The sequence below is a fragment of the Ambystoma mexicanum genome, chromosome 1p, assembly GCF_040938575.1.
Source record: "Ambystoma mexicanum isolate Mex_15411 chromosome 1p, UKY_AmexF1_1, whole genome shotgun sequence".
NCBI lineage: Eukaryota > Metazoa > Chordata > Amphibia > Caudata > Ambystomatidae > Ambystoma > Ambystoma mexicanum.
Genome location: NC_090921.1, coordinates 779,567,917 through 779,586,194, shown reverse-complemented (window position 1 = coordinate 779,586,194; position 18,278 = coordinate 779,567,917). Strand labels below are relative to the sequence as shown.

At 45.8% G+C, this 18,278-nt stretch overlaps 1 protein-coding gene across 5 annotated transcripts in view; it reads left to right on the top strand.

Moving 5' to 3' along the window:
- Positions 1 to 18,278, top strand: part of DENND4B (DENN domain containing 4B) — a 2,051,633-nt gene that overhangs the window by 445,591 nt on the left and 1,587,764 nt on the right. The window lies entirely within an intron of this gene.

Below are 18,278 nucleotides of genomic sequence, written 5' to 3'. Positions count from 1 at the left end.
AACTGGTATAAGCCAACTGGGGTGGAGAATGCAGTTTTCTCCTTGGCATGGTCAGTCAGGGCTATTTTCCAATAGCCTGACGTGAGATCAAATGTGCTGAGGAACTTGGCTGAACCAAGTCTATCCACCAGCTCATCTGTCCTTGGCAAAGGATGGGCATCAGTCTTGGTGACTGCATTTAGAGCTCTATAGTCCACACAGAATCTCAACTCTTTGGATCCTGCCTTTGGTACTGACACAACTGGGCTAGACCATGGACTAGTAGAGGACTCTATTACCCCGAGATCAAGCATCTTGTTGACATCTCCTTTGATGTGGGTTCTTAAATTTTCTGACATCCTGTAGCCCCTGCTTTTGACAGGTAAACAGTCATCAGTTTGAATATCATGCTGGCCCCAAGGGGTCAAGCCTGGTGCTAGAGAAAACGGGGGCAAATTGATTCAACAAAACTTTGCACTCCTCCTTTTGCTCAGGTGTCAGATTAGAAGAGAGATTAACTCCTTCTATTTTCTCATCTAGAGGCTTGCCTCTGAGGAGGTCAGGTAGAGGTTCACTCTCCTCCTCCTCTTCTTGAGCTGAAGCTAGAAGCAAAGCTCACAGTTCTGGTCTCGAGACATAAGCTTTTAGACGGTTGATGTGAAAGACTTTAGGAGCCTCCTTAGGATTGCCCAAGTCGACCAGATAGTTCACCTCTCCAAGTTTTCCCACAATCTTGGAGGGTCCCATCCATTTGTCTTGTAAGGCCCTCTGCCTTGTTGGGACCATAACAAGAACTAGCTGGTCTTGAGCGAACTCAACCAGGTTGGCCTTCTGGTCATGCCAATGTTTGACCAGAGCCTGTCCTGCTTTCAAGTTATCACTTGCCTCAGCCATCATGTGTGACATTCTCCACCGGAGTCCTATCACATAGTCAGTGACTCTGACTGGCGTGGGGGAAGGAGCACTCTCCAACCCCTCCTTGATCAGGGCCAATGGACCTCTGACCGGATGGCCATAGAGAAGTTCAAAGGGACTGTAACCCACTGCCTCCTGAGGGACTTCTCTATATGCAAAGAGAAGGCATTGCAGTAGAAGATCCCACTTTTTATTAAGGGGGTCCTCTAAAGCTCCTATCACGCTCTTCATGGTTCTGTTGAACCTTTCTACCAATCCATTTGTCTGAGGGTGGTATGTGGTTGTGAATTTGTAGGTAACTCCACAGTTTTTCCACATGGCCTTCATGTAGTGGGACATAAAATTTGACCCCCTGTCGGATATTACCTCCTTAGGAAACCCAACCGTGGTAAAAATACCAAGGAGGGCCTTAGCTACAGCCAGAGCTGTAACAGTCCTCATAGGAATGGCTTCAGGGAACCTAGTAGCATGGTCTACTACAACAAGTATAAACCTGTTGCCTGAAGAAGTTGGAGGATCAAGGGGACCAACAATGTCGATTCCTACCCTCTCAAATGGTACTCCCACCACAGGGAGAGGCACTAGAGGTGCCACGTTCTTGGAGCCACTTTTACTAGAGGTTTGGCAAGTGTGGCAACTCTTGCAATACTTATCTACCTCAGCCCATATTTTAGGCCAATAAAAGTAGAGAGAGAGCCTTTCCTTGGTCTTCTTGAAGCTCAAGTGACCAGCCAAAGGTATCTTATGGGCTAGTTGCAAGAATTGGAGTCGGTTTGCTTGGGGTACTACAAGCCTTTTATAGTCCCCAGGGAGTGACTCTGTTGGTTCACTATAGAAGAGGCCATCTTCCCAGTGTAACCTATACTTCCCAGGCTCTTGCCCTTCAAGCTGAGAAGCTGTCTGGTGGTGAAGACCTTCCAGAGTTGCACATTCTCTTTGTCCCTTACTGAAGTCTGCCCTTTGGGGTCCACCTTCTGCCAGTAAATACTGCAGCTCAGGATGGTCCACAGGGTCCAGATCTCCAATGAGTTCCTGGCTTCCTACTAGATCCGAATCCTCAGGCTCTAGTTCAACCACACAGGGTTGTACCTCTCTCAGCCTCAGCTGGAGGAGGAATCACAGGTGTGATTTTGGACAACCTAGGAGATTTCCTGGTTGGCAGTACTGGAGTGCTTTCTGCTGGTTTCTTCTTGGAAGCCTTAGGTTTCCCCTTTGCTTCTGGTTGCTTTGAGATAGCAGTTAGTAACTCCAGTGGAGTAGGAGTGATTTCTTTTTCCATCATCTCCTCAGGAGAGCTCCTCAAGGTCCTCTCCGTTGCAGGTCTGGTAAGCTCCTGTAATCTCTTACTAGGAGATCTGGGAGTACTTGACACTACTCCCAGGTCTTTCAGATCATTGCCCAACAGCACCCTTCCTGGTACTTCAGATTGTACACTCACAGGTATCCTGACAGTCATTTCATTGCACTGGATGAGAGCTGGTAATTGGGGAAGCATCTGCACAGGCCCTCCAGCTAACTTGGTGAGGCGTTTGGGTGCCTTAGCAACATCCTCCACCTTGAAAAAGGATTTGTCCACCACAGTTATGCTGGCCCTAGTGTCTCTAATGGCAGGGGTTTCCTGACCATTGACTAGGACACTGTCTTTATAATACTCTTTTTACTATTAGGAGGTATAGAATTATACACATCTAAATTCTGTTGTTCCCACAACCCTAGAGCAACTAAAGATACACTGGCTGAGACTCCAATGGGATCATCAGCCAGTAGTTGAAAGTTTCCACTGACCATATGTATTTCCTCCTCTGGAGCGAAGGGTAAGGAGACAGTGTGGACCCCTGAAGGTTTACCCTTACATCTGGGATCCCCTTTCACATGATCAGTAGAGCCACAAACATAACATTTTCCAAATTTCTTAATGGTGGCTTGTTCTGACCTCCTTCTGGTCTGGGACCAGAAGGTACACTAGCCTGATTTGGTTTCCCTTGTGGCTTACCCTTAGAATTTTGTTTGGGGCCCTCTTTGGAATTGGAATTATTTGAATTCTCTTGTCTTTCTTAGGCTGCTTTCCCTCATCCTTTTTCTGAGTTACCCCTGAATCCTTGTGAGTAGCCCTCTTGGCAACCCACAAGTCAGCAGCCTTAGCTAGTTTCTTAGAATCTAATTCTTTTGAATCAGCCAAGTGCTGTCTGTGCTCAGGAGAGCAGGCATCATAGATAGACTCCATCATGACAAGATTTCCCATTCCTTCATAAGTGTTAACTCTATAACCCTTAATCCATCCCTCTAAGTTCTTCAAACATTCATTCACCCAAGTAGCCCAAGGGGTACTATCATGCTTTTTGAGGGTCCTAAACCTCTTAAGGTACTGGGAAGGAGTCTTCCCAAATCTAGCTATCAAAGCTAGCTTTACACATTCATAAACCATCCTATCCACCTCCCCCAACTCCATTACCACATCAGATGCAACGGGGGGAGCCTAGAGAATAACCAGGGGATCAACTGATTCCCTGTAATGTCCTGGAGCCCATGATTGTATTCAAACATAGCAAGCCAATCTAATACATCCAACGTAGGTTCATACACACCCACAATCTCTTTAGGCATCCCGGGTCTTTTTGGACTGGAAGATCTAGAGGATCCGGGGAGAGAAGCATTTTCCAAAGACAATTTCTTCATCTCAAGCTCATGGTTGAGCTCTGTTTCTTTGAGCCTTAGTTCTTGATGTCTCTGTTCAGTTTGGGCACTAATTCTTTTGAATTCACGTTCAAGTCTCATTTTTTCTAGAGAGATAAATTCAGGACTTAATGTGGGACCTGGAAAGGGTCCAGTAGCCACAGGCAGAGGCCTTTGAGACGGCCAGAGGGGGTGACATTGTTATCCTCCTCTTCCCCATCTATCTCAACAATAACATCTTCAACATTATCCTCATTACTGTTTGCTACATTTGCTGGAGTAGTGGGCACTACAGCACCACTATCCAGACTTTGTTTCTCTAACAGTCTATCAATTATTTCTTGTTTCTTGCCTTTGACAGGAAGACCTTTCTGTCTACACAGATCCCTTAAATAATCAGCAGTATTAGTAAGGAGGGTCTCCTGGCTGTAACTTTCCATAATTTTGACTTTTGTTTAAAATAGACTTGTTGTGATAGTTAGCCTTGTGGTTATTTGAACCAAAGTACTAGCAAAACTCTAAAATGTAAATCCAAAACTTGTATCCTCACCGCTGACACCAGTGTTAGGCAGAATCCTGTGCGGTTCCCTTAGGGAGCACTACACAAGATTAGGACTACAGGTGAGAGCAATAAATCCCCTTTGGTATCAGTCTGTACCACAAAGATTTAGTTGGTAGCTGTGGCTGAGCAGTCAGACTTATCTCAAGAGGGAGATGAGCAGTATTCAGGGTTTACACATTAGGCACACTAGACCATGGGACAAGGAAACACTGACCAAAGATTTGTAGTTAAAAAGTAAATATATATTTATTTTATACACCTCTAATCAAACACATGTATCACAAGTATCAAGCAAGTTAAAGTAAGTCAAGGAAAAATATACACACTCCCTATTTGAATTGTAGACCAAGTGAACCAGAGTGAAAACTGAGCAAAACGGCACAGTGAAAACTGCACACAAGGGATCCTCTAACAATTCCTCACAAGGAAGGGAACTGCACGGGATTCTGCCTAACACAGAGAAACATACAAAAATGCATTTGGGATAGCAAGAAGGCCAGAATTGCAAAGAAAATCATGCTCCGCGGGAGGGTTCTTGGGGGTTTCGGAGTCCCAGATGTATCAAGGTACTCTCTGGCGGCTCAACTATCCTACACATTCACTTGGGTCGAACCGGCTGATCACCCACGCTGGAAACAAATAGAGGAAGCCTGGTGCCCAGTCCCTCTTTCCGACCTCCCGCACCTGCCAACCCTAAAAACTCAGGCAAATCAGGGGCCCCTCATAGCAACAACAAACACAACCCAAAAATGTAAAACAGCAGTGCGGAAATGGGGCTGCAAAGGCACTTTAGGCCCCCTAACACCCTTCTGGAACAACACAGAATTCACCCCGCGAATTCCCCCAAATGGTTTTGCGGCAAGGAAAGCGGGGGCCGCACAAATGAGGGGATTTTCTAGAGGAAGGCTCACCTATTACTTTTGAGAAATGCAAAGAAAAGTTCTAGGTAACAGAAGCTGAAAGGTTTTGGTATTCTCAACTTCGGCATTGGGCTTCGCACAGAGCAATCGGGGAAAAGGGGTCCAGAGACTTCACGGCCTTAGAGACCACCCTCCTGTCAGCAACATCGCGGGGTAGAATCTCCACATTCTACCGCCTACTGGACCGATCAGACCCCACAAAGAAAGAGAAATATATGCTGGACTGGGAGTGGGATCTTGGTCGCGAAATAGACATTGAAGTTTGGGGAAAATCTGGTCCAGGCTTCACAAAAGCACCCAGTGCATCTTAAACAGGGAAGGGGGCTACAAACTCTGTTACAGGTATTATGTCACCCCAAACCAACCAATTAAACAAATCTAATCTGGACATCGCTCCAAACTGCTGGAGAGGGTGTGCAGAGAAAGGCACCCTATTTCACATGGTTTGGACCTGCCCAAAAGCAGTGATCTATTGGAGAGAGGTGGTGGCACACATCAAGACTATCACCGGTCTAACACTCTCATGGGATCCTGGAATAATACTCCTGGGGGAGAGAGGGGGAGGGGCTCTCCCGCTGTCAGGACAAATGGCGCGCCTATGCACACACCTTCTACCGGCAGCATAAATTGCAATGGCCCGGCTATGGAAACATGCAGAGGGCCCCTCTACCCCGCTCTGGTGGTCAAAATGCTGGGAAATCGTGGTGGCAGAGAAGATCACTGCGATTCGACCGGGGAATGTGAACACCTTCCTAAACACATGAGCGCTATTTATGGACTACTCAGAAAGATACACAGCTCTCACCAGAAGGCCCCCGCTAACTCGATGGCTCCAATGCGATCCGAACCACAGCACCAATGGAGGAGGTGGGGAGTAACCAAAAGACCGTGTCCAAAGCGAAGCCCGGGTGGCCCATCTTCCCGCTGCCCCTAGCATATATCCTGTAGAGGAGCAAGTTGCATGTTGTCAAACCTGTTTTATAACTAATTGTGGATTTAAAAGGTATGTTTATGTATAATGATGTCAGTGTACACGATTGCCTTTGTTGAAATGTCTAATAAAATGTATTGTTGAAAAAAAAAAAAAAGGAGCCAGGGTCCAGCCAGTATGGCCAAATCAGGAGACTCGGCAGCAGCCTTTAGGTAAGAATCCAGAATGGATCTGAGGCATGCACTGGATCTCCTACAGATAACTAAGCCAGCCCACCATCACATTCGAGGCTGAACACAAAGGGTTTGGCAGCCAGTTAATCTGGCTACTCCTAGAAACCTCCAAACACAAAGCCTGCTTCTCCCCCACACTGGCTGTTAATTGGGAAGTCTGGAGGACTTTAAACTAGCCTAATCTAGTTTAAGCCACCACAGAGTGCGATTTTGGCAGATTAGGAAATGAGTCCACATCAGCAAATGGCTATTTTAGCTGTACCTCATGGTCTACACAGATGAAGGAAGAGATGGGCAAAAACAAAATGGCTGGAGGTAGGGCTCAAAATGCATTAGTACCTGTTAGGAACCTGAAGGCGCCCTCGCTCCCTTCCCCCCGCTCTCCTCTGCTCGGGTGGCTGGGGAAGGGCCATCGCTTTTGGATCCCGACCCTGGCGGTGGATACGTGAAGGAGGAACACCTGGGTGGAGGAAATTTGGGGAATGCAAGGAGGATGTCCTTGGATGAGACGCGGTATTCCCCATTCCACAATGAACCTTCAGTCCCAGAAGCCTTCATAGGGAACTGTCAAACTCCATCCTTTTCTACCTTCTAAAATTACCCTCTGACATAACATCAATATAGAGGGACAAGAAAGATATCAATAAGGAGGACACCTTCTTATATGGATAGGTCAGACCCACAGCCACCTACTTTTGTTGATACTGGAAAATGTGAGAATGCACACACCCCTAACCCTGACTTTTTATGGTTATTATCAGTCTTTCCCACTCACCCGCTGTCCCACATTCATATCCCTTTAAGACTGGGTCGAGGAAGAGGCAACTGGCAGTAATGCACTTGCATTTGTACACACCACTTTGGTAGTGTGAAACACCGCTAGAACTATCAGGCATGTCCCAGTAATAACACTATGGTTAGGCAGAGGACCTACACCTGCAGCCAATTGAGAGGCTACAGGTGCATAAATGGAGAGGCAGGTGAGAGGTGAGGAAAAACCCACCTGGAGAGAAAGGAGGCAGCAACCCGACGCCGAGGAGGCTGGAGAGGGGCCGGTGAAAAGGATGCCGAGCGCTGAAGAAGAGCAAGAAAGATGCCAAGGTCAGAACTAACCACGAGAGGGTTGACAGCCCTGCAGATTCCTGTGCTGTGTCCACTGCCAGATCTGTGGGACACAGAAAACTCCAGGAAGCCGCATGTTAGGCAGAAACCTGTGCAGTTCCCTCTGGGACCACTGCAAAAGATTTAAGACTACAGGTGTTTGGCAGTAAACCCACTTGGTAGCAGTCTGTACCACACAGATTCACTTGGTAGCTGTGGCTGAGCAGTCAGACTTCCCTCAAGAAGAGTTAGGCAGTATACAGAGTATTCACAATAGGTCAAGAGAGCACAGTAGAACAAGTAAACGCTGACCGGGGCTTGGTGTAAAAGAGATATAATTATTTATTTAAAACCACATCTAGAAAAACACACAGGCACTAATAGTAAGCAATTCAAAAACACGGTCACTAAAAGATATACACTCTCTTAATAGAATAGTAGACAAGTCTTAAGTAAAGCCCCACTTATTTTCAGACAGCGGTGAGCGCTTAACGTAGATGGCACTCTAATAATTTGTTTAAAAAGGGAGGGAAAAGCAGAGAACAAATTGAAACAGATCCCAACGCTTTTACGAGAACATAACAAGAGAGGAAGGCAAAGTAAAACCGTGAATTCAGAGTCAGTAGGCTGGATTCGCTTTAAGAGGATCGAAACGAAATCTGTCCAAGGTCACACGGTTTCAGTGCACAAAAGTCTTGAAAAGGTTCAAAAAGGAGTTGGACCAAAGAAAGGGACCAGTTAGAGGGTCAAGGCGGCCAGCCCAGTCCAGAAGGTTAAGGGGTTATTATTACCTTGTAGCAATCTTTAGAAAGGGAGGCCTGGCGGACACGGTACCTTAAAGTGGTGAGAATACTCCAGCGGGGGCAGTTGTTCCTGGCAGCGGATGCAAGTCGGTGCTTCGTCCGGGGGAAGAGAGGATCTCGTCGGGGAGGAAGACAGGAGTCCGTTGCACTGCCAGGAAGAAACCAGCCGCGGAGTTTCTCAGGTACAAGGAGCGGTTCGTTGATTTGCGGTTCAGTGGTGAGTGGCTATCCGGCCGCCGGGGTGCTTGGCACGGGCAGTTCGACCACAAACCGGTCTGGGTTGCGAAGAAGGAAGGTAAAAACTGGTTGTGCCCACCAGTCAGGGGAAGAAGCCTCTCCAGCCGGGAGATCTTCTCTGTCGTCGGGAAGTGGTGAGTCGGTTCCGCAGGGCTCCACCGGTGGTGTCGTCGTGGTAGGTCAGCTCAGCTTCTCCCTCGTCGGATTCTCAGGTCCTGTGGCGACTTCTGAAGTTCCAGTCCCAAAAGCCCTGCTTTTATGCAGCATACCCCCATTCACTCAGCCTAGCTGTCAATCAAACATGCTAAGTGGTGAGCCGGCCGGCTCACCACTTGGGCCAATCACACAAGAGTGCGACTTGAGTTACCAAGGTAACTCAGTCCAGGGTGCCTAAACCCCCTCCCACTCCCTCTGTGGTACCCAGACAGAGTGGCACCACTTCTGGAGGCTTCTGTGGAGAAGCCCGCCAAAAAGTGGAACAAAGGGCTCGACTTGGGTTGAAGTCACAGAAGAGAACACAAACGCCATTTTAGAATCGAGTTCTGGCAAAAAATACCAACCGGCGAATTAATATTAAATAAATAAACCGGCGGTATGTTCGAGGCTATGAGAATTAAATAATTAAAGTTGGTAGCCTCGAACAATGGGAAAATCCCATAGGATAATATTTGCGGTCGAATATAACAAGTAGTTTCCACTGCCACCAGCCAAAACTCGATCAGGGGGGACGGAGACGTGCCCCCTCGACTAATCAGACCCCGGGGCAATTGAATTGCCCCGACCAGTACGTCCACAATATGATGGTTTGTACTGGTTTCTGTTAATAATTTGGGACTAGTAAAGCCAATGGTGACTTTACATGCCCTGGGAGACAGTAGTCGGTCCCAGGGTATGGAGTCTATGGTGGGGTGTCACTATGACGCCCCTGTCTTATGGCACAGAGGGTGCTGTGTAACACACATAGTAAAAACACATGAGACCCTATGGAGTAAAGGACCCCATAGCCCATAAAACACATTAACAGTCAAAGAAACACCATAAATCATGTCCAAGAGTGGGAGAAAGAGTCTCACTCTTGGCAGGAGAAAAAAAACAAACTCCAGAAATCCAGCAAAGCTGCTGGGGGACTCACTAGGTTAGGAAATTCAGCCTATAGAGAGAATTTTCCCTAACACCGCAGACGCGGGTAGCAAGTTTCGGAAGAGGCGAGTGCTGCTCGTCAGAGCTCCCGACAAGGGACAGGGGAACGAGAGAAAGCCAGAGAAGAAAGTGAAGGCACCCGGGGGAGCGTACACAGACCGGTGAGTGACAAAGAGGGAACACTCATGCCAGGGCACTCCAGGCATCTGGGTTTGGGCAGAGGAAGTTGCAAATAGATTAAAAACATAGAAGAATGGGTCTGGAGATCGAATGGAATAATATTGAATTCCCGAAGAAGCTGCAAAGTATTGAATACCGAACTAATGAAAAGATATGCAAAGTATATGAAAATACTGCACAAGTGAAAAGAAAGTAATGTGCATTGATAACCACAGTTAAAACAAGTGATAAGCATTGATGGACAATGTGAAAGTATGAGCAAAGTTAAAGCCAGCAATGAGAGTTTAGGAACTAAGTGAAAAGCAGAGGAGAAGCACTATTGGATAGTGTGAAAGCAAGGTGGTGACGAGCTTAACACCACGGGCTGTGTGAAAGTCATGCTGTGGCAGAGTGAAGATACTGCCAAGGAGAGACAGTATTGAAAGTGGACTAAGGCCACAGGTTTAGAGCGGAAGCCTGTGTTGGCAAGGAAGTCCAATGCAAACAAGTGAATATAACAAGGGCAGAGGGTTATCAGTTGTGTGACCAGTAATGGGTGGACCGTGTGGTCCGACAACTGCACCTAGACCAAATAACTCCTACTTTGAAAGGACCAAGCAGTCAAGATACTGAAGGTGTTTTGTCTAACAAGTGTTAAAGTGGCTAAGGAAAGGATCAAGCTATGTGAACTCTTGAAAAGCCTGAAAGGTTACAAAGTTGATTTGGTATACTTATGGAAAGTTGAAAGAATTGCATTGTCTGTGACTTTGAAGCTAGAATAGCTGCCTTCTTGGGCAAGGGAACCACAAGGCCTTTTGGAACGGTCTTGAACCTGGGGAAGGGGAAACTGAAACGCAAGCCAGGAGCTTGAAGAAGCTTGGAACTTTATTTTTGAACACTGTTTCTTTGGTTGCTGACATCCCTACTCTTTGTATATGTTAGTTGTGAGGGCAGTTATAGGTTTTGGATACAGACAGACATGAGTTGAACTTAATGACACAGACTATCCTTAGTTTATTTAGGTCGGAAAATCCCACCTTAGCATAAGTTAGGCCCTATTTTAGAAAAGTGAGTATGTTGTCTGTGTCTTACTTTATGATGCCTTCACATACCCCGTTGGGTACCACAAAGATACAGTGAAGGTGGTTACAATTCTAGTGTAGCCAAAACTTAATCACAGCTGCCACCATCCCACTCCACAATTTCTTTTTGCAATGATTGAACTCCCTTGAACCAAAGTGGGGTGCTAAAAAGCATCATTACTCCGTTAGCCAAATGTGCTCCTATGGACATTATGCTAGAAGACGGGGTTGCAGTGATGGGGAACTTGAGTGGAAACTACTCCAGTCAAAAAAGGAAATTCCACATTTTGCTGGCTTTCATGTTTTTTTAAAAGACCCACAAAGGTAGGTAGATAAGAACCACCAAACATGTACTTCTGAATTAACAGTGCATCTCTTGTTTTGTTGGTGCCCCACCCTAACAATGCTTTCTAGAGACATTGCTGACTGTAGGCCACAACAGTGTAGCTTTCCCTTTTCTTTGCTGTTGTGAGCAGTTAACTGCCAGCTTTTTACTTTTTTGTTTAATTTTTCAACTGCTTATTCCCATCTTGCTGTGTACAAGAGATGTCAATTGTAAAAATCATGGAACGTAAAAAACATGGTCTTGCATGAGCTTTGCTGTCTGAAAATGTCAACATTGGAATTATTTTGCTGAAAATTGGCATTTTCATTCTGCTAAGGAAGGTACCTTTTATTTTATTAATGTCCCCTGCTCCATTCTAACAGTTTAAAAACTTGAAAATATTTATTTATTGAATGAAAAGGACATGAAAAACAACTCATTTTTGCTAGAGCTGAGTACCACTGTCTTAACAGTGGGTGAGACTATGTGGATATAAGACCAGATGATGCAGGGGAAGGTGAAGCATGAACCAAGGACGGTAGAGCATGATATAGGAGTGAGATAGTGAAGGAAGGGCTACGTTTTAGAGTTATTTTAAAGACAACAGTCGAATGGTCGGACCAGACACAAGGAATGGTGCAAATAGTATCAACCAGCATATTTCTAGCCGCATCCCAGTCCAAGATATTACCTTTAACATGCGTCCCTTCATTGTTACGGACCAGAATACCGATATTTCTTACATCTAGCTCCATAGAAATCGCTGCTTTGTCTGCAGGGTTTCCCTTCCACCTATTGACATCTCTTATAAGCAGGGTGGATGTCTTGGCCGTCTTAAAGTAGGTTAATATGGTCATGAGGTCCTCATTGAAATTAGGCATTTCATTTGGGGGCCAGTAAATAACATTAGCACCCAACACGCGTGGCGCAACGGGAATACTGCATGGTGATTGGCTCATTTGCGAGCCATACCACACGGTATTCCCTTTTACGCCGTGCGTGCCGGCTACTCTGTTCCCGGCAGGGGGCGTGGCAGTCCCTCAGCCAATGAGGAGGCTCGAAACGGGGCAATCCCCACTCCGAGCCTCCCCATGGCTGGAGGCTTCCTTCGTCCCCCGCCGGGGACTCGGGTAAGAATTATTTTTTTTTCTTTCCTCCCACCCCAACGACTTACCTTCTATCCTGCGATCTCCAGCGGGGGACGATGGAAACCTCCAGCCGTGTGGAGACTCGGAGCAGGGCCATTCCCGCTCCAAGCCTCCACATGGCTGGAGGCTTCCATCGTCCCCCGCCGGAGACCGCGGTACTTATTATTATTTTTTTTTCGTTCCCCGTCCCCCTCCCTTCCGCCCTTCCAACCCCACTTACCTTCTTTTTTTCTTCTGGTCTTGGGAGAGAACGCGCTGGGAACACTTGTGTTCCCAGCGCGTCCGCTCCCTATGGGCGCCATGGAAAGGGAAAACGGACGACGTTTTCCCTTTCCCGGCGGCCATTTTTTTTTTCTTTTTCTATTTCGAAACAAGCGAAACAGAAAAAAAATGCCATTAGCACCCCGGTTTAACCGGCCGGGGTGCTAATGGCAATAAGACCCGAGGCGGCGGGCATTACCTGGGGCGGCATTGGCTCGCCGCCTCGGGTTTTATTGCCACAATAACCTGGGTGCAATGGACTGGGGAGGAATTCATTTTAAGATGTAACAGCTCCCAGCCCCTCACAAGTTGACAATGTTTGGAAGAAGCGAAGTTCCTCTCTTGCAATAAGTGCCAACCCTGCCCCATTACCAGACTCTCTATTTGGTCCAAAAAAAGAGAAACCCCTAGGTGTGGCTGCCTCAATAATAGGGTCACTGGAGTCTTTCAGCCAGGTTTCACTTCTAGTCAAGATATCTGTCATTGTCCAGAATGTAATGATGGATATCTATGGCTGATTTCCCTAATGATCTGGTGTTTCAGTAGAGTGACTTTAAAAGTAGACCTGTTTAACAAAATGGGTTCTAGTATAGCCCTATCCTGTTCAGAGACATGTGTAGCATAAGAAAGAGTCTGAGCGTTGTCATGCTTCAATTTACTCAGGGATTCACACATAGGAACAGGACGCAGTGTCAACTGTTTATTAAAACTGCAATTTCCCTCAACTAGCATAGCTTCTTTATTGGTAAGTTCCAAACCTGGAGGAAGAAGTATGCTGCAGAAAAATACTCGGCACTGAACAGGCAAGGGGCCAACACCAGCACATCAGCACGGACTAGCACAGGCTCGCTAGATCTTGACACGCCGGCGTTGACGCGCCAGACAGTTATACAAATGAGCGTGCGGACTACTATTCCACTGGGGATTGTAGTTTGCTGCGCAAGAACATTCCCAGGACCATGCCGTGATTAAGTAAAGGGTTAAGCTCTGGGTGAAAGAATTCCTGAGTGAATGAGGATTACAAGGTACACAAACAGATGCTAGCAATTAAATGGCTAACAACAGCTAAAATTGATTAAAATACGATCTTCAAAACTAGAAGACAATAGATTTTTAAAAGCTATCTAAAAACGATCAACTCGGCAGGGGTGCACAAAGTAAATACTATATGCAAACAAGCAATAAGAATGAGTAGCGCATTACTGCAAACTAGAAGTGACGCTGGTGCAGGAACACTACTAGGTACTAGCACAAACTTGATTTCCTCCTATGGCTTATCCTATCAACTCTTTGCTGATAAAACACAGATCACCTTCTCCTTTCCCTCCTTATTTGATGAGCTACGGTCAAAGATTTCCCACTGTTTCTCCTCTATCAAATACTGGATGGCATCTGACAAGCCCATGCTCAACCCCACTAAGATGGAGGTTCTCTACTTCCTTTCCAAAAAGGTTATTGCTTCCTCTCCCTCTCTTCTATTCTTCTCTCCTGACTACTTTCCCTACTCTGCTTCTGCCCGCAACCTTGGTGTCTTTGTTGAGATGGATATCTAGAATCTTGCCTGGTGGACAGATTTTTGGAGGCCACCATACTTATAGTGAACAGTTTAACTCAGGGGTTAGCCAAACCCCAATGAAGGCAGCAGAGGGGAGCAGTGAAGGCTAATCTCAGGAGAGTGTGAGTGGGGTCAGGTGTCCACAATGAGCCCAGAGAGTGAGTGTAAAGCTTACCTTAGACTCTGCGGGAACACCACTCCAACTGACCTCTTCTCTTTTCTCAGAGTGCGTTGTTACCTTTTCTCTCTCTCTTTTGGCTGAAACTATCTTCAAGTTCACAAAGGGTCTAAGAAACAACTAAAGAAAATACCAGGAATTATTTAAGGGGGCTTTCCCTGATAACTGAGAGGAATAGTGATTCTATCTCAATCTGATTCTGAGTCTAAGTGACTCCAAACCCTTACATTAATTTATGGTATGGTGAACTATCCATCCTGCAATATATGCAGGGGCGCCGGTTCTGAAGATGGGATACTAGCTCGATGCCTGGGCACGGGTTCTGAAGATGGGATTGATTGCGCACAGAGCTGGAAAAACAGTATTTTATTGACAGAGAAACGAGGAGGTTGCTATAAAGGAGAGTTCCGTGACCACAACTCCTATGGCTAATACTAAACTCAAGGCAATGTAAACACCACAGTGAATTCTAGAGAAAATAAGGAGCAACCTAATATGCCTCTTTTCATCCGAAATGGTAAGCAGAAAATGTACACATTCATACAACAATTGCCAGAACAAACAATGCGCCTACAGACACATGGATGCAGGTTTATCGAACGCTAGTTCGTTTTGTGAGGCAGCGTGACTTGTAACAGCGCATGCTGGTTGTGAGGTGAGCACTTCGTAAAAACAAGTGAAGAATTACTGTAAAAACTGCCTGTCACCACAAGCGCTAATGACAACCATAAACTCCTCACAACACCATGGTACTTGCGTTTCGCTGAGGTAGTCGAGAAACAAGTGGAACGGTTTTCTCTCAGAAATCTCACACACGTCAGGAGCCGGGGAAGGACAGGACAGTGGAGGGGCTGGGCACTGTGAAAGGACAGGGGAAATTACTTTGACAACTGAGGGCAAGAACTGTGACAGAAACAAATAGGAAAATCGGAGAATATCTCTGACAGGAATCCGGACCGCGGTAAGCGTCGCTGATAACAGACGCGAAGCGCGGAACAAACAGAGGGAGGGGCTTAAATACTCTAGGAACTGCAGCAACTAGACTGCTGCCTGAAATTCAAGGTGCATATTCAGACCGCCATGTTGGAAGATGAGGAAGTGGTTTTAGATCCGCTAACCCACTAAGCTCTCCCTACTCTTGGACCAGGAATTGTAGGCAACCACCCAGGAAACCTTGGAGATCTTTTTAAGAGGGATACCCGTGGTCATGGCAGTGAGGCACACAATTCAATTTAGACAGATAAGTACAAAAATACTACATTTATTCTATGCCAAAAACACATACTAGGAAATGAAATACGTAGGTGATATTACACAACACTCAATTATAAACATATGTACAGTCACCCTAAGGATCTTAGAAATGTAATTAGTAACTTATACAACACGATCAAGGTAAGGAGTGATATACTAGAATGGAACCAACTCACAAGAAATATAACCTAACTTTAGAGGTCCAATCCATATGATGAGTGGGGCCTTGTGCCAAAAGGTTACAAAGCTTCTTCTTAGAAAATGGTCTGATGTAGGAAGAGTTGTGTTGGTGAAATGTTTCATAAGATATTTTGAAATTATCTGTAAATTAGTAAATTAGTTACTTGTATGTAAAATTATATTCCTATCTTTCTGATCTAGTGGCCTATAGATGCGGTGATCAAAAAGCGATGGAATAAAATAACCAAAGTGTATTCTAAGCTTAATTTTAAGGAAAATGTGGGGAGAGCGGAACAAATGCTTTGTGTTTACTTAACCCCAGACTCCAATTTTCCCAGAGGACTTGATGGGTCAACTGGTGGTCGCTGTAAGGCAGGTGTTCTGCAGTTGGTTCCAGTGAGAGGTGCCCAGGAACTGCAGTTGCAGGGATTCCTCTTGTCGGTTCCATGAGCAGAGCGCAACCTTAGCAAAAGAAGTGCAGAAGGAACCGGTGCAGACTTCTTCAGGACACTTCATGAGACGGGGGAAGGCAAGTTGAAGAAGACCTTGCAGAGAAGGCTCCCTTGAAGCTGGGAGGCTGAAATTCAGAAGGAGACTTACACCACAAGCTGGCGACTACGGAAGTTGCGGCGATGGTTCTAGTGAGGTAGTCCACGGGCAAGCTGGTCAGTCCACTGGGTAGTCCAGGGGCACTTCCTAAGGCTCAGGATGGCTGGATTCTCGAGAACACATTGAGACTGGTCGGTGCCACCAGTCCAAGGGTTGAAGGCAAGGCAGGAAGAAGGCCAAACAACAATATGGCCATAGAACAAGCGGAAATCACGTGGCATGGCCATTTTTAGGGCACTATCCACGTCCAGTAGGCATACACAGTAAAGGCGAATGTGCACACTAGAAATAACACAGAAATTGTAACTATATATTTGCTGCTAGCAGCTTGTCTTTAGGCACATATAAAAGTAACCAAAAATGCAAAGTGTAAAAGGCTAGGGTGATACAAAAGTATCCCCACTGCATTATAAAATGACGTGTGCACTATTAGAAAGTTACCGAAAATGTCAAAGTTAAAAAGACAAAAGGGAAACAGTTTCCCAGTACTGACAGCCTGAAGGACTGTCAATTTCCCCACAACAAAATGAGCAAAAGGCTGTGGAGTGAAAAAAAAATCAGGACATGCTCAAAAACAATAGCAAAATGCTTGGGGGTCCATAGAAATATGGAGGGAAAGTTGCTAAAAGAGAAGTCTTTCCTAACAGTCTTCAACAAATCTCACACCTTCTCGCTCTTCATCTCCAAGTCTCAACATCAGAAAAATAAACAACTTCCCTTCAACACTGCTAAGCACCTAATCTCCTCTTCTGTAATCTCTCGATCAGACTACTGTGGCAGTCTACTCCATGGCCTTCCAAACTATGCTTTTTCACCTCTCGACAAAGTCCTCAACGTTGCTTTCTGTACACTCTTCAACCTTCCCCGCTTCGCTTCCACCTCCCCTGCCTGTCTGTTAGGTTGGTTATAATTGAGGCAGAGGGCAAAGTATAAACTCATTCTCATCATCTTCAAAACTATACACTGACCTGGCCCACCCTACCTATCGGGCCACCTCACTCCATACTCTCCCCCTCGCTCCTTACGGTCATCCTCGGCTCACCTCCTTGCCACCTATCATGCCCCTTTCACTCGCTCTCATTTCTGCTCTCTTCCTCTCCACCTTACCGTGGAATGTTCTTCCTGTCTTCACTAATACCACTCCATCTCTACTTAAATCCAACTTCCTAGCTGTCCTCCTTTCTAAAGAACTGCTTGCATAGAATTCTACTCTACCCCATCTCCCTTTTCTCCTCTCTCCCCACCTCTCTATGACAACTCCACAGCACTTATTTCTCAAAAGCCAGTTCCCCTGGGGAAACCATTTAAAAGGGTGACTTGTAGGAATGTTAATAAAATTGGGCTGGTTGACCTTAACAAGTCCCTATTTAACATCATGGTACACACATCAGATCTTGATTCATCTGATCTTCTGGCCTCATGATGTGACCTTGTTATGACCTACATGCTCAATAGTATAGCTCTTGTTAAGACAAGATGGTCAGGGACAGATACAAACCATTGCAGCTGGTTTTCCCCAGAACTTATTAAACTGCAACAGGAGAAAAGGTCAGCAGAACATCAACGGAATAAAATCCGGACAGATCCAAATAAAACTGTTTGGAAAAAGATAGAAAAGGAGTACATGGAAAAATGTCTTACGGCTAAGAAACTTTTACCATGCCGAAATGAAGTGCTCCTCGAATAGTACGAGGAAATTGTTTCAATTTTTGAAAACCTGTAAGACTGTTCTAAGGTTCAACAAGCCTTTATAGATAAAGTCGCTAAAATCAAAGCCCACCCGGTCTCAGCACCTGAATCTGATAACAAGTGAGGATACCCAACCTTTCAACTTCTCTGCTATCTCCGTACAGACTATGGAGGAAGTCCTTAGGAAAATGCGTCCTACAATGGCGATACTCTAGTGGCCAAACTAATTTTCAACAATGCTAGCATTTGTTCACCTTTACTGACAGGCTTTGCCAACACAACTTTCGTCACAGTGTCATTCCAGGAGAGGACAAGAAGGTTGTAGTTACACCCTTGTTGAAAAA